The sequence below is a fragment of the Nymphalis io genome, chromosome 26, assembly GCF_905147045.1.
Source record: "Nymphalis io chromosome 26, ilAglIoxx1.1, whole genome shotgun sequence".
Classification (NCBI taxonomy): Eukaryota; Metazoa; Arthropoda; class Insecta; order Lepidoptera; family Nymphalidae; genus Nymphalis; species Nymphalis io.
In genome coordinates, this window is record NC_065913.1 from 6662807 (window position 1) to 6677871 (window position 15065).

At 33.1% G+C, this 15065-nt stretch overlaps 1 protein-coding gene across 1 annotated transcript in view; it reads right to left on the reverse strand.

The window, feature by feature from the left end:
- Positions 1–2749, reverse strand: part of LOC126778497 (homeobox protein OTX2-B) — a 51732-nt gene extending 48983 nt beyond the window's left edge. The window contains exon 1 of the mRNA XM_050502112.1: positions 2409–2749. The gene's annotated coding sequence lies outside the window, so the exon portion shown is untranslated. The remainder of the gene's footprint in view (positions 1–2408) is intronic.
- Between the last annotated feature and the right edge of the window lie 12316 nt (positions 2750–15065).

The following is a 15065-nucleotide window of genomic DNA, read 5'->3' on the forward strand; positions in this document are numbered from 1 at the left end:
TACGACAGACGGTTATTTATGTTTGTAATGACTGCAATAAATTTCTGTATAATAATTGTAAAAACAATCTGCTATTGTTTCCTTAAGGAATATTGTCAAAATATCTTAGTTCAAGTAAAGTGGTGTAACGTTCATAAATTACGGAGGCGTGGCCGAACCACGCCCCTAGGGGTGGTGACATTGTTATGGGGTAGCCAAAGTCTCTAACCATAGATAATCATGGTGTATAAAAAGAAAACGATATCGTAACTCATTGTTTTAAATTGCGTTAATGTATTTTAAAGCGTTTCCGTCTATTACTAAATAATGGAGTAAGTTATGACAAAAATATAATAATTATGTAGAGTGTCTAGGATTTTTGCAGGTTTTCAAAATAATTAACAAATTATTTTGACTATTAATGAACTAAGACGAAATATAATTATTTATTTATAAATTTGCAATACCTACTTCTTCTATTATATGATTAAACATGTCCTATATTATAACCATTTTGGATCTATATACCTGAAATTCATTTATGATTTTATTTAAAAAAAATAATAATATATAACCATATTTATTATTTCGTTTTATCTGTAGAAATGTTTACATTGATGTGCAATATCTATGGACGGCATAAGGCATTCTCAGTCTAAAGCAAACTACTCACACCCCTTGTGTGTGCGTGGCGTTTATATTCTTATTAATATAAGAAATTATGTATTTTATTGTTTTACACAATATTTATTTATTGGTTACCTTTAATTATTATATTAAGTAGATTCAATACCCAATTTCGATATTATATATAATATGTAACAATACTTTATATATAAATAACCATTTTAATTCTTCCTTCAAATTTTTCTTCCTAATAATATTCTGCCTTTCTTATATGTTAATAAGTAAGATTAGTAAAAATTCAAAATGTTATACAATATTAAAACACTAAACATATAAAAAGTATTTACGTGATATTTTTGCCTAGTAGGTGGATTATTTAATTATAAATTTATAAGATATAACTTATTATTATTCGGTAGAGTTAAAATATTCAACAGAAAACGAGATTTAAAAATAAATATGACAATAAACTTAAATGAATAATACTCGTTTTATTTCTTAAATTCTAAACGTAAAACAATTGACCTTTTTTAACATTATGACTAAATTACAAAATAAAAAACAAGAGTTCTTTATTCAAAATAATTATTTGGATATACAGTAGGTACAAACCGTTATCCGTTAACTCAGTATTTATTCAATCATATCACAACGATATTAATGAAACTAAATGCGAGAATCAACCGACGGCATTCTACACAACACGAATTATTTAATATTAAATTAAATAATTCGTAACATTATAGATATTATTGTTTAAAACTTTTATAAATATTAATAAATAAATGTATATTTCGAAGTTATATTCGAATATATCCATAATTAAGATTATTTATATAAATATAATTTATTTTTATATGAAAAAAAAAAACGAGATAAATTTGTAAATTGCATAGTAGTAAAAATAAACGCTAAGAGTTTAATTGCACGCATCCAAATTGTTAGCATAAACTAGAATTATTAAATATATTTTAAAACACAAAAGGTTCCGCTCTAGGCATAAACAAGAATAACACGTATAAAACCTCTTTCCACGCATTAAAAAGAAATAAATAATGTCACCGGCTATGTTTCCTGTGGTCGATTCGTTTTTATAACATCTTTTAGCTATAAATTTTGTAATGTTATTTTTATCAAGAAGTAATTTTCTTTTTTAGTTATGATAAGTTATCTATCTAGGTGGGCATAGAATGATAGGTTATAAACAGTGGCTACGGGTCATTACGAGAGTATAAAACGTGGACATAATCATTTCTCTTTCCTTATATCCTTTTTAATTGCATATCTTAAGACCATTTGTTTCTAAAATTGATTGAAATTTTATTACAATATTTTCCCTATGATTATAGCCTCAGAAGTTACGATCTCTTGATCTGCGTGTTTTGATATAATTATCGTTTAAAAATAAACAAATATTTAAAAAAAAATCAAGTTATTAGTTGAGATTAATTTAACATTCAGTTTTTATATACGCTGTGATTACATAAATTATCATTTATGTTTTCATAAAACTAATATTTAGTACAACAAGCCACTTGTTAAATATTTGTTATTAAAATATATAAATTTCATTATAAAGTGGGTAACTGCAGATAAAAATTTTACGATGTATTCATGATATACTGCAATTGGTTTTATTATGAAAGAACTTTCTTCAGTGGGGTATTGACACAATAACACGAAAGGTCAATGTACTATCCGCAGTCACTTACTTTATCGATTTACAAAAAAAAAATATTGCATACAGAAACTTTTAATTTATGTTTTATTAATAATATAATATAGATTAAAATTTAACTTACCTTCGCACACTATAATCCAAACTAGAACGGGCACTTGTAACTGCACTTGACCAAAAAAAAAAATTCCTTTAATTAATTGATCACTTCGCACGATCACGCCACGAACGTGACGTTTCTATACAATTATCTTATCGATATAAAAAAACTCACTTAATCGCCATCAAATTTCCTAATTACACGTCCTTGAAAAGTCTAACTTTAATTTCTTTAAATTAATTATCTGTGAATAAATTCGTTGTCAGTTTAGGCCGTCCGAGGAATAGAAAAAAAAGTAAACAAATTGCACTTAGCGCGCTGTGCGTTCGATTTTTGAATATTTCTGTGGTACACGGAAAGTGATACAAGCGCGCTCGCGGCTACGGTTCGACTGCCGCTTAGCGTCGCCCCTCGCCTCTCCGCCCCACCCTTATACTTTTTCAGGTAAAAAGGAGAAAAAAGGTTTGTTTATTGTCTATTGCTATTATTGCTTTGTATTTTGATCATTTTGGCGACCGTTTTCGGTTACCTGTTGTGGAATTATTAGTTTTGTGTTGATGTAATAATAGGCATGATTGTTGTAGGTGGCCCGATAATTTTTCATTTGGTCTTTGTTTGAAGGACGTTACGGGAGCCCTAGCACGTGCCGCACTCCATACTTCTGACTTATTATTTTATACCCATGTTGAAAAATTGCTTTTGAGAACTGCAATCTAAAACAATTTGAAAAAGATAATTGTCGTACGAAGTATTGCTTAAATATTAATGATTATGGACCATCCACGTTAAGGGCAGTTTGACGATTTTTTTAAATAGATTATTTAATTTCAAAAGTGCTTTTAAGTTAAAATCTGCATGCACGCCAAGCGTTTCTTATTGTACCCATGTCACAGGCAGCAGGTCAGCCCTACATTAAGTACACAGCATTGCTATTTTTCTAGAAAACACTAAAGACCTACCTATAATTTCTTTAACAAACATCTTTAAATACTAAGTTATCTAATAAAAATAATCTAGAAAAACCATAGAATTGTTCTTTTTAAGTATTATTCGTGTTTAATTTTAGAACACTCTTGCAATTTAAGCCGTGATGGCCCAGTGAACGCGTGAGTCTTAACCAAAGATCACGGGCTCATACCCAGGCAAGCACCACTGAATTTTCATGTCCTTAATATGCGTTTATAATTCATCTAGTGCTTGACGGCGAGAAAAAGCATCGTGTATCCATTAACCCGCATCGGAGCAGCGTGGTGAAATAAGCTCCAAACATTCTCCTCATAAGAAGAGAGGAGGCCTTAGTGGACAGTGGAATATTCACAGACTATTACTTATTCTTGCAATTGAAATATAATTAATCATGGCAATTAATTTTGATTAGACTTAAAAAAAACATCGAGAGCAAGGATTTTAATGTGTGCAAGAGTACACTTAATAAGGTTATTGTTTAGCAATAAATAGTATATAATTTAAAATAAGAAAATAGTACTTATCTATATATATATTAATTTTAAATTATAGTACAAACCTTATAAATATGTCTATATTTAAATGATTTTATATTAATAATTTATTAATAAGCCGAGATGGCCCTGTGGTAAGAACGCGTGAATCTTAACAGATGATCGTGGGTTCAAACCCGGGCAAGCACCACTGAATTTTCATGTGCTTAATTTGTGATTATAATTCATCTCGTGCTTTACGGTGAAGGAAAACATCGTGAGGAAACCTGCATGTGTCTAATTTCACTGAAATTCTGCCACATGTGAAATCTACCAACCCGCATTGGAGCAGCGTGGTGGAATAAGCTCCAAACCTTCTCCTCAAAAAGAGGAGAGGAGGCCTTTAGCCCAGCAGTGGGACATTCACAGGCTGTTACGGACGGTTACTGATATTAATAATTTAGATTCCAATTAAAATTAAACTTGAAACATGATTATAAGCTTAACTCGAGTTATTATACGAATGGATATTATATTGAATATTTATTATTAATTTGCAAATAAAAAAATACTTTAGAAGAGATGTTGTAATAATCTTCACGGCACTCTTCCGATGTAATATATAATATAATAAATATTACTACATACTATATATATGTATATATAGGTTTAAAGATGCTATATAACTATAGCCTATAATAATAATAATAATATCCGGGGACATTTTTTCACACACGGCCGTCTGATCCCAAATTAAGCTTGTACAAAGCTTGTGCTATGGAAACCAGACAACTGATATACTACATATACTACTTTTCTTTTGTAAATACATACTTATATAGATAATTACACCCAGACTCGGGACAAACAGATTCATGCACACAAATGTCTGTCCTGGGTGGGAATCGAACCCACAACCTTCGGTGTGAAAGGCAAATCTACCAACCACGCCAACCGGCTCGTCGATAGAATCGGGAACGTATCTTAACCGCTATAAATTAGTAGAAAACGCTCCAATGTGTTACGCGTTTCTCCAACGTGAAGTGGGGGTGCGTGATTAGCGCGTCCCAATCAACGGAATACCTATTAAATACCAGCGGCAGCTTCTTCGTCTTTGCGCATGCTACCGTAACGCTCATTTGTCTCCCTGATCAATCACGAGATCTTAAATTATTAAAGCTTTTATTCGCTTATAAATATGTGGGGATCAAATCGTGTAACCGATTTTTCTTGCGTTACAGTTTTACATAAATTTTTGATAGACACTTGTATACAATAATTATATTAAAACTGAGGTATATATATATATTAAATATTGTTGTTTCTTCAAAACTGCCATCAAGAACAAGCTTGCTTTAAAATATATATTAATTCTATGAATCTTGATTGAAGGTTTTCATTTGTTAACATGTGTTCATTCTTCGCATGGTAATTTTATATTAGTTAGTTAGTAACAGTTTGTAAATGTCCCACTGCTGGGATAAGGCCTCTCCCTTTTTGAGGAGAAGGTTTGGAGCTTATTCCACCACGCTACTTCAATGCGGGTTGGTGGACTACACATGTGGCAGAATTTCGATGAAATTAGACACATGCAGGTTTCCTCACGATGTTTTCCTTCATCGAAAAGCACGAGATGAATTATAAACAGAAATTAAGCACATGAAAATTCAGAGGTGCCTGCCCGGTTTGAACCCACGGTCATCGGTTAAGATTCACGCGTTCTTACCACTGGCCCATCTCGACTTTTTAGGTATAATAAAAAAATGTAAGTACATTTCTCGCTAAAGACAGATAGTTGTGTTATAGGAAAATAAAAAAAATATGTGTATAAAATAGGACATATAAATAAAAGCTTGTGATGTATTTTATATTATTTAATTATTGAGATAATTTTTCCAACAATTCAAATTCAAAAAAAGAACAGAAGAACTTTTTTAATGTTCAGTATGGGTATATGATCTTGAGAATTCTACGATAAGTCGCACCCAATTATACCCACAAACCGAAAAATATTTCAGGGAATGCAACTATCTATACAAAAATATAACAATACAAGTAATATAACTACATTGTTTTAAAACAAAAGATCAAATTTAAAAGAAAACCACAAAAGCGGTGTCTTAGGCCTTATTACAATATTGTGACAGTAGTCCTTTTTTATTGTGTTTTTTATTTAAAATACAGATTATAAAGGTCTCAATACAATATGAACGAAGTCTACTTGAAATAAGTTGACAATTTTAAACATATGTTTTTAAATGGTATCTATAGAGGTGGATTGTACTGGCCGTTTTTTGCGTTTCCATCGTACTGTCTCAGAAGATTAAAAAAAAAACGATTGATTAGTTTGAAGTTAACAGATATATACAAATAATATTATTCTATTGAAGCAAGTTTGAACCTCGAGGAAGAAGTTAGGCTACAATTTAAACCGAATACCAACATCCGTCCTAACAAGCGGGCGAAGCCGCGGGCGAATAGATTCTTATATTATATGCTGACATTTTTTTTGAAGTGAAATGTTTGTTTTTTTTTTTGTAAATTATATTTTGATAGTATCAATATTTTATTTCAGCTTTTATTTACTCTGGAAGGCTTAGTACAAAGATAAGTACTAAGTTTTCACATTAGAATTAAACCAAAAGTGAGAATAAAGAACGATTCTACTAAAACATTTGGTTGTCCTTAAAAACCTTTACTTAGAATAATAGGCGTTAAATAATACATTACCTTTTTACGGATTAGACAGGTAATATTTTCTTAGAAATTTTGAGCCAGTGTCTTTTTTTTTTTAATTTCATTTTACAATGTCAACTAATTGCAACTTAAAAATTGAAAAAGGGTTTTAACCAAGTAATGATTGTTTGCTTTCAATGTTTTACCAGGAAATGTAAAAATATGTCTGATGTAAAGCTTACCGTTAACATACAAAATATTATATTGAATCTTTTTATTAAAAGTGACATCCGAATTATATGATTGATGAATGATTATAAATATGTATATTATAATATAACTAAACGGCTCGCATTTAAAATATGTTTCATTATTCTAGTCCACCTTTGTATCAATGATTTTATTTGTCAATTTCCTTTATAATGCAATCATTTGATAGTACAAACGAAACGAGAACTCTTTGATCGAATAATTAAAAACGGAGTTTTTGACATTACTTATAACATTCGAAATTTGAATTGTTGTAAATTAGTGTTTCAGTGGATATTATTTTGTTAATCCTCATTATGTTTTAAATTTAATCATAGAGTAAATTAATCCATTTTATAAAATGTATGATTAGTTTTAATTAATACTTTTAATATTTTTTAATTATGATTTCGCCGATTGATTTTTTATAACAATGACATTATTTGTTATTTAATTTTGACATTTTTTTTTAAAATTACCGATGATTTTTTGTTACTTTTAATTTGAATTTGATTAGATGAATCTTGAAGTGCTATGTATACTTGTAATTGACATGCATATTAGATATACTGTTATTGTTTTATAAATTAATCTTTTCAATGATTTATATGTATGTTGAAAGTGTGCTATTATAAATAAATAAATAAATCTATTTTAGCGCGATATTGAAGTATAAAAATAAATAATGTGAAATTTATACGTTTAAATTAATTAATGTTATATAACCTGAATTTCACAGATTTTTCTTTATTATATCGATAAGACGGTTGTCAATATTACACAGGTGAGAAGTGAAGCGAGTCCTTACAGAAATTGCACTGCTAGATGAATATTATCTATGTTTGCGATAAAATCGTGTAATGTTTTTAATAGAGAGATATTAACTAGTCAAGTTTGCGTTTTGTTTTAACACGTATACAGACATATATTCAGTTAACTCCTCAGCTCCTCAAGTCCTCACGCTTTCGAATTTACTCCCGAAAGTACTTTAGACTTTAGGTGCAACTTGCATCGTCGAACAGTGAACTTGCGTTGTTAGAGGCTGTGCGGGCTTTCATATTCAAACTGGCCACTTCTCTGCTCATTCATCGCAAATTGAAACCATAAATGTAAATCGAATTACATGCTGACGTGTACTATGTGTACATGTCAGTTTGTACTGCGTGTAAAGCCGAGATGGCCCAGTGGTAAGAACGCGTGAATCTTAACCTGTGATCGTGAGTTCAAACCCGGGCAAGCACCACTGAATTTTCATGTGCTTAATTTGTGATTATAATTCATCTCGTGCTTGACGGTGATGGAAAACATCGTGAGGAAACCTGCATGTGTCTAATTTCACTTTGCCACATTTCATTCTGCCACATGTGTCTTATGCGCCATTTCTCCGAGGAGCTCCCGGTCGTTGACCAAGGCGAGATTAGGGCGGCTCTAGAACAGCTTAAAAACAACAAAGCCCCGGGAGATGAGGGAATCACAACAGAGTTGCTTAAGGCAGGCGGGACTCCGGTCCTGAAAGAGCTAGCAAGCCTCTTTAATTCCGTCATCCAACATGGCAAGACCCCGGAAACGTGGAGCGGGAGTGAGGTGGTACTGTTTTTCAAGAAAGGTGATAAAACCCTCTTGAAAAACTACAGACCAATCTCCCTCCTGAGTCACGTGTATAAGCTGTTCTCAAGAGTCGTCACGAACCGTCTCGCCAGACGACTTGACGAGTTCCAGCCTCCAGAGCAAGCCGGCTTTCGATCGAGGCTACAGCACCGTGGACCACATCCATACTGTTCGGCAGATTGTACAGAAGACAGAAGACTACAATCAGCCGCTGTGTATGGCATTTGTGGACTACGAGAAAGCCTTCGACTCCATCGAAACCTGGGCAGTGCTCGACTCATTGCAGAGATGTCATATCGATCTAGAGATATATCGAGGTACTGAGATGTCTGTACAACGCCACTACAATGACTGTCCACATCCAGGACTGTAAGACGAAGGCGATCCAACTGCGCAGAGGGGTGAGACAGGGGGATGTAATATCCCCGAAACTGTTCACCAACGCGTTGGAAGACGTTTTCAAGACGCTGGATTGGAGTGAGTATGGAGTCAATGTAAACGGCGAGTACATCTCACACATTCGATTTGCCGACGATATCGTCATCATAGCAGAGTCGCTGGAACAACTCACCGAAATGCTGCGTAGCCTAGGCGAGTCTTCCCGGTGTGTCGGTCTCGGTATAAACTTGGACAAGACCAAGGTCATGTTCAATAGGCATGTCGTGCCGGGACCGATATACGTCGAGGGGAAACCTCTCGAAGTTGTTAGTGAATATACCTACCTAGGACAGATCATACAAGTCGGTAGGAACAACTTCGAGAAGGAAGCCGATCGAAGAATTCGCTTGGGATGGGCAGCATTTGGCAACCTTCGTCAAGTCCTCCAGTCGTCTATACCGCAATGTTTGAAGACGAAAGGCTTCAACCAATGCGTCTTACCTGCCATGACATACGGTGCCGAAACGTGGACACTAACTGCGGGACTAGTCCACAAATTCAAAGCCGCTCAGCGTGCTATGGAGCGAGCTATGCTCGGAGTATCTTTGAAGGAAAATATCAGAAATGAGATTATCCGGAAAAGAACCGGAGTCACCGACATAGCTTGCAAAATTAGCAGGCTGAAGTGGTAGTGGGCTGGTCACGTATGTCGTAGGACCGATGGCCGTTGGAGCAGACGAGTCCTAGAGTGGAGACTGCGAATCGGCAAGCGCAGCGTAGGGCGCCCTCCAGCCAGGTGGACTGACGACCTTAAGAAGGTGGCGGGCACCAAAACCTTCTCCTCAAAAAGTGAGAGGAGGCCTTAGCCCAGCAGTGGGACATTCACAGGCTGTTACTACTACTACTGTGTACTATAGATATAACAATACTTCTTCGTAGTACGAGTTTGATAGTCAGCTATAAGTTAGGTAATTTACTTCCGTTTTTCTTCCATACTTGGTAGTAGAGCTTTGTACTAGCCCGTCTGGGTAGGTACCTCATCATATATTCTACCGCAAAATAGTAATACTAAAGGATGAAGAAGGACTTGTTGAAGGGTGTGTGAGCTAATGTAACTACAGGCACAACAGACATAACATCTGAGTTCTCAAAAATAAATAATAATTAATAGGTCATAATAGGTCATATTACAGTAGACGGAGGTGGAGTATGGATGATACTATAATAAATAAAACCAAATATCCAATTCGGCAGCGATTTATTAGTCCTCAACGGTGACAACTCTTATAATTTACCCGCCTTTTTTTAAGCAAGCCCGTGTTGCCACCGCAAACATTAAAAATAACAATTACAGAATAATATTTCGACATACTTATTAATAAATTATATTGAAATCATTCAAATATGACAAAACAAAAATTTTTTTTGACACAATGGCGATGTATGGTTCTTATAGTGCCAATGTATTTGGCCGGAAAATTTAATAAAAAAAATATAAATACACTATCAGTTTTCGACGACATTCACATACAAAAGATTTTTTATTTATTTATTTGTAACAGCACACATGCAACATACATATAAAGCATTAAAGAATAAGTTATAAAACAATAACAGTATATAAAATATGCATAACACTTCCGGATTCAATCAAATCAAATTCAAATTAAAAGTAACAAAAAATCATCAGTTATCTATTATATATTATTATTATAAAAATGTCAAAATTAAATAATAAATAATGTGTTTGTTATAATAAAAAATCAATCGGCGAAATCATAATTAAAATTATTAAAGTATTAATTATAAATAATAATGAATTTTATTATAATTTTACTCTCAACGCACTTAAAGACGCACAATAATGAAGTGCGTACATCTCAAAACTTGTGTATATAAATACTTATTTGCTATAGAAGTTTTTGCGTCACAAGCATTTCACGTAACGCAAGTTAAAACGTTGTAACTTGAAAATTTAACCTCATAACGATCGATCACATCACAGAGGAAATGAACGTAGCAAAAAAACCAATATTTCATAACATGCCTCGCTTTTTTATAATACCTACTTTGATTTAGTAAGTGGCAATTTGGATTTTGATACCATAATGGCATATAATTTATATGACTTCGCAAATCACGTAGGTATAAAACAATCGTAGCATTTACTGAGTATTTCTAAGAGTTTATACTATTGACATGAAAAGCGTAAATTTCATTAAGTAGATTTTTTTTTTCTAATATCAGACCAAGCTACCCGCCCGTCAATACTCAAAATTGCCCCCGACTATTTTATATTTTGAAAAGATTTAATAATATAGTCATACCTAGTGAATAATGTAGCGGATCAAAGTAATACCGAATTTTAATTACCATTATTATCTGTAGCGCAGCGTAGGGCGCCCTCCAGCCAGGTGGACCGACGACCTTAAGAAGGTGGCGGGCACCAACTGGATGCGGAAGGCGGAGGACAGGGAGCTTTGGCGCACCTTGGGAGAAGCCTATGTTCAGCAGTGGACGATTGGCTGTTGATTGATTGATTATCTGTAATATTAGATAAGGTCAGATAATCTGTACCGTAAACTGTAAAGCCGAGGTAGCCTAGTGGTTAGAACGCGTGAATCTTAACCGATGATCGTGGGTTCAAACTCGGGTAAGCACCACTGAATTTTCATGTGCTTAATTTGTGTTTATAATCGAACTGAACGAAAACGTAAGGAAACCTGTGTCTAGCTTCACTGAAATTTTACCATATGTGTATTCCAACCCGCATTGGAGCAGTGTGGATTAAGCTCCAAAAAAGGAGAGGAGGCATTAGCCCAGCAGTGGGATATTCACAAGCTGATAGATTAATCTGTATCTATACATTATACAAAAATCGGTTCGATTATAAAAAAAAAAAAACAATGTAAGTCTAAAGTATTAATAAAGGAAAGTCGCAGTTTAACAACTAGTTCAGAATGAAATAGTTCGTAAGAAAGTTCACTAGTTTCGATATAATATCTAATTGATACAACAGCCATAAATTCCCGCGCTTAGCTACCGTACGCCATCTTGGGTATTTTATGATGTCCATATAGTTATGAGATTAGAAAATAATAAAAACCGATCTTTATGAGACGATCATAGTGATATCTGTCACATAATATTGGTCCCGATCAAATGATTTTGGCAAAATACCTCGTCTCAATGATGACAAGATTGAAATTTACGATTCGATGTTTAAATATTAATAGAATCAAAAAATATTTGTGTTTATATTGCCTATTTTATTAATTATTTTGTATATTTAAAAAAAAATATTAAAAAATATCGCATTACGTTATAAAGAACCTATGGGTAGAGCGTTCGATATTCAAAAAATCAAATTCGAGCAGAGAACATTTGTATCGCGTACATTTTCAAATGTCATATGATTCTCACCTATCGAAAGGTTATAAGTTTGTATGTCAATTGTAGGACCAAATAATGCCTTATGAATAAGACTTAAGGGTATTTTTCGTTTGTGGTTTAATTATGTTATACCCTTTTGTCATATATAGTAATGAAGTTAAATGTCGTTGGTTTTGTCCAACTAATGAAGGAGGTTAAATATGGATACGTCACATTATAAATTGAACGAATTAATATGTCATATATCACGTATAAATTTTAATTCTCAATCATCGTATGCATTGACGTGTTTTATAATAAAATATTAAAACTCAGCAGGTAGCAACGTAATTATTTATTATATTTTTTTTTGAGTTATACCAACTTTTTTAATTGTCTTGCTATAACTTCAGAAGCCAAACGAGTTTTTTTTTAAAGCGTGACTAATATAATATTTATTAATACAATTAATATAAAAATGTACTCAGAATTTAAAGAATGGAACAAAATAAAGCTTACATAAGAAATGATAAAATATTAGAGAAATAAATGTTCTAATATTTTTTAAATTTTAACTAGTGTCGTGATTCATAATCGTAATTTGAAACATGTTACTTTTTTTAAATGTCATAATTAATACAAACTTTTTTAAAGAAATGAGTATAGGAGACATTTATACTATGCCTGGCCTCTACACAATAGCTTATTCTTATATTGCTAACAACCTATGACCAGCTTAGCTCGTTTGTCATAAATTTCAAATCAAACTATCGCCTTATAGTGTAAGAAAATGTGATAAAAATTATGTTCTAATACATATGAAATATTCCTGAAACAAAAAATCTAAACTGAGTCCAGTAACTAACTCGAGTGACAACCGAACTTGCTATCCGAAGAAAAATGTCTATTTGTTAGTAGAATTGGTCCGCTGTTTATTATAAATAACGATGCAAAATATCTAGAACACAACTATTTTTATAAATAAATATCATATATATGAATTTTAGTAACTATTTGCAAATTAACTGCTTACCGGTGCCTTTTTTCACCAGAACCGTTATATAGAAAGGCTGTATTCAATTTTCAAATTCATTCAATTCGAGCTTACAATTTGACACTATTATATTCAAAAATAAAAAGTTTCTACACGAAAATAAAACAAATTGTCGTAAGTCGCATCCTTATTATGCCGTCGGCGGTAAATGTACAAAGTAAGATATACTTTAAATAGTCAGTATATTTTTTTTTTAGTTTTGTACGTTCATAAATTTATGATATTTTTCTCGGCTGTTTATCGTTGGACGAGGATTTTATGCGTCGGGAGCTAGAAGTTATAAAGGAACGTTTCTGAACGTTACCGAAGAATATAATTATTTAAAAAGTTTGATTTATAAAGAACCTTCGTTTACGTTTTCTTTTTTAATTTTGCCGATTCTTAAACAGATAAAGGTACGATATGTAAAGACGACTTTTAAAAAAAATATTACGTTGCCCTAGTGTCTGACTAGCTTATTCCGAGTCTGGTTTGAACCTTAGGTTAGTCCAGTAAAGAGTTATTAGGGTTTTCTATCAAGAAATCCTCAGCAGCACATCGAAGTTTGTTACTTCCTAGTGTTTACACTCTCGAAACTAAGAAAACACGTAAAGCGGTTATCGTGTCGGATTAGGAGAGTGAGGGAATAGAGAGTGCACATCTGTTGACGCACGCTTGTGTAATATATGTCCGGCGCAGTTGCCTCTTTCGAGAATGTCCGACATCTTCAATTATAACAATTTATGTAAGTAATGGATATTGGTATAATAAAGATAATTCTTATTAGAAAATCAAGCGCCTTTACATATTTGACTGTGATGAGTGGGTGGTACCTACAAAGACAGCATGCACAAAGCCTACCACCTAGTAAGTTTTAGTTAATAAAATAGAATTAACAATTATTATATTTTATCTTGCGTTTTCCACCATTGATTTTTGTGGTTAATTTGACTTTATAATTTATCTCGTGCTCAGAGAGAAATATCATAATTAAACGAGCATGTTTAACTTGCAAATTACTGGTGGTAGGGCTCTTTGTGCATGCTCATCTGGGTAGGTACCACCCACTCATCAGACATTTTACCGCAAAACAGCAGTACTTGTTATTGTTGTGTTCCGGTTTGAAGGGTGAGTGAGCCAGTGTAATTACAGGCACAAGGGACATAAAATCTTAGTTCCCAAGGTTGGTGGCGCATTGGCTATAAGCGATGGTTGACATTTCTTACAATGCCAATATCTGAGGGCGTTTGGTGACCACTTACCATCAGGTGGCCCATATGCTCGTCCGCCGTCCATTACTATAAAAAAAAAATCTAGCACATATCTATCCAGTATCCCCCCCCCCCTATTAACGGAGTATGATGAATCACCTCCAAGTCTTCCCCTCAAACCAGCCCAGCATCATCAGACTTTTATTCCGTACTGTCCTGAGTCAAGCTTGTATGAGAAAATTAATTGGATCGAATTTATGTCATTGGAATTTCAAACGGTGCTATATATTTGCATTCGATATTATATATGATTTATATGATAATAAAGTATCTCATAAAATATGTATATATATTATGTTTTTATGATTTCGTCCGTATGTTCGTGTATACGATAAGACAATAATAGCAATAATATCCTGCGACATAATTCACACACGGCCATCTGATCCTATGGAAACCAGACAACTGATGCTACATATACTACTTTTCTTTTGTAAACACATACTTATATAGATAATTACACCCAGACTCGGGACAAACAGACAAGTTCATGCTCCAAATGTCTGTCCTGGGTGGGAATCGAACCCACAACCTTCGGCGTGAAAGGCAAGTATCTACCAACCACGCCAACCGAAAGAAAATATTAACATTTTAAGATTCTTGAAACTAAATATTTAAATAAACACCTAAGTAGGTACTTACTTATTTACTTGGT